Below are 2,706 nucleotides of genomic sequence, written 5' to 3' on the forward strand. Positions count from 1 at the left end.
TCAAGCTCCAAAACTGAGCCAGGCAGGTATCCTGCAGGGACAATGGGAGAGTCAGGTGGGGGATGATTGCAGTTTTTCTCCCTTGATCCTTTTTCTAAGCAACCCTATTGCTAATTGGGACTAACTGCCAGTCACCACCTGGTCACAGGTGACAGGACATTGTGGGTGGCAGGAGGAGGTCCCCTCATGCCCAGGTCCTGTCTCACAGCTTAGGGGCAGAGCTCAAAGCCAGGATAAAAGGGCCTTGGCCTCAGAGCACCTTCGTATACTCCTCTCCTGAGGTGCTGACAGACTAGTGCTGCTTGCACACGGTAAGTGTCCCCTGGGAGGGAACTTAGACCAGAGCTGCAGGGGCAGGTGAGAAAAGGCCTTGGGTATTGGAGGCCATGTGGAAAAGGGGAGAGAAGACTCAGGAAGACTGAAGGAGGACATGCATGGGGAAGTGCGTCTACTGAGTGCTGGATAGAAGAGTGGATGGCAGTGTCTTTGTGTTATACCAAACTGAGCTCTAGCTGGGAGGGCTGTCAGGTCAGAGAGAATGAAAGTGCTGGCCATCAGGCTCCACTAGAATTGCTTTCACAAGAGGATGTCACCTTTCAGAGTAAAATCTTAAATTGTGACTCTTTGCAAAGTTCAGCTGGGAAGAGAAAGGGCTAATCAGAGGATATTTGGGGCAGTTCTAAAACCTACATACCTATGGATCTGAGATGAAATTGGGGTCTGTTTAAGAAGTCAGACACACCAAGCTGAGACTCACTGTGCCAAGATATAGTGAGAGGCCTTGGGTGTTCTGGAAATGCCAGAGCATCAGACTGGAGCTGGGGTGTCCAAGTTTGAATCTCCCACCTCCACAAACATACCATTCTTTAGCTATCTCAGTAAGAAAGTGAGCCAGTGAGACCAGTCAGCCTCCCAAACCATTTCTATCAGCATGTCCAATTCCTTACAGAACAAAACCTTCGATAAAGTTATGATCCTTAATTCCTTTCTTCAAGACAATATTTACATTCTGATCTGGTTTCCAGGCTGGACAAATTGAGACTTCTGGTTGACAAGATGGGAGAAATTACCACCTTCACTTATCAGATAATTAATCATAGTAGATTTTCTTCTTACTGGTTTTTGCCTCTGTTTCCTTTTTTTGTGAAATACAGAATAATCCCTGCCTACCTCAAACAGAAATTATGACTCAAGGGAGGCAGTGTGAGAGCATTTGCCTAACCACTAGAAATAATGAAAATTCCAGTGTTGAATTATCAACAACTCCATTTAAACTGTTAAAAATAAAGGCTCTAGAAATGATACTGAGAACAGGAAGGGGTGGGGTGGGGGGCTCTGTGTCCTGGGTCTGACTGTGTGACTCTTCCTCAGCTCCTGACCCCTCCTGCTGAGATGTCCTGCCAGCAGAACCAGCAACAGTGCCAGCCCCCTCCCAAGTGTCCCCCCAAGTGTCCTGCCCCCAAGTGCCCCCCCAAGTGTCCCCCAGTCTCTTCTTGCTGCAATGTCACTTCTGGGGGCTGCTGTGGCTCCAGCTCTGGGGGCGGGGGCTGTTGTAGCTCTGGGGGTGGTGGCTGCTGTAGCTCTGGGGGTGGTGGCTGCTGTCTGAGCCACCACAGGCGACGCAGGTCCCACTGCCACAGGCACCAGAGCTCTGACTGCTGCAGCCAGCCCTCAGGGGGCTCTGGATGCTGCAGCCAGCCCTCAAGGGGCTCCAGCTGCTGTGGAGGGAGCAGCGGTCAGTCATCTGGAGGCTGCTGCTGACATGGACCCTGCCTGAGCCAAGAAGAGCAGACTTGGAAGCAACGAACTGCAGAGAACATCATCTTTCTCCTCCTAGGCCTAACTCAGAGTCTGAGAGGTCCCAGAGAAGACTCTGAACTTGCAAAGACAAGATGACATCTGTGGGGTTTAGAAATCAACTGTCTCCTACTCCCCCATCTGTTGGCCTTGGATCTCATCCCCATGTCAAAGTAACTCATGTTGTACCTTATTCCACAGTGCTCTCTGGCTGATGTAAAACAATAAAATCAGGAATCTGCTCAGCATGTTGTTCTGAAAGGACCATTTCTTTCCTGGATTATCATTGTTCTCCTCCACCCTGTCCTCTGCTGGTAGTGGCCTTGGAACCTCAGAGGCCAGAGGGCAATCTGGCCTAAACTGGGGTAAATGGAGGTGTAGCATGAAAGACAAAGGCTTCCCACTCTGTTTTGTACCATGTTGTCTGGGCTCTGAAGCAGATTGCTGTAACCAAGTCTCTGGTTACAAGTCTTTGGGGAAGAATTAAGAGGACAGTGTCCTGAATTCTTAATCATAGAAAATTTCTTATTCCCTTTGTTTCCCAGCAGTTAGGTTACCTTTTTGTAAACATAAATGCTTGAGCTTCTGGTCACTTTCAGGGCCCCAATCCCATGTTGTCCTCCCTCCATGTACTCATTCTGGTGCTCTTGACCTACCCCGCCAAACATCCTTCCTCTCCCACCACACACACACACACACACACACACACACACAAAGAAGAAGAAGAAAAAATCAAATTAATAAAATTAAAAAAGAAAAAAATAGACATATTTTGAAAATACATGTTTCCTACCCACCACTTCTGTAATACATTTAGGCCCAGAACATTTGGGAGTAAAAATTGCTCTTGTACTCACCTCCCAGCAAACCTTTCTTCCTCTTCTGGCTCCATTAAATCCTCTACACCTT

General features: G+C 48.2%; 1 long non-coding RNA gene across 1 annotated transcript; it reads left to right on the forward strand.

Moving 5' to 3' along the window:
• Positions 1–221: 221 nt before the first annotated feature.
• On the forward strand, positions 222–2,042 carry LOC122479659. Its single transcript, XR_006296396.1, has 2 exons — positions 222–311; positions 1,372–2,042. It is a non-coding gene; the product is annotated as an uncharacterized LOC122479659 (long non-coding RNA).
• The last annotated feature ends 664 nt before the right edge of the window (positions 2,043–2,706 follow it).

This window comes from Prionailurus bengalensis, chromosome C1, assembly GCF_016509475.1.
Source record: "Prionailurus bengalensis isolate Pbe53 chromosome C1, Fcat_Pben_1.1_paternal_pri, whole genome shotgun sequence".
Classification (NCBI taxonomy): domain Eukaryota; kingdom Metazoa; phylum Chordata; class Mammalia; order Carnivora; family Felidae; genus Prionailurus; species Prionailurus bengalensis.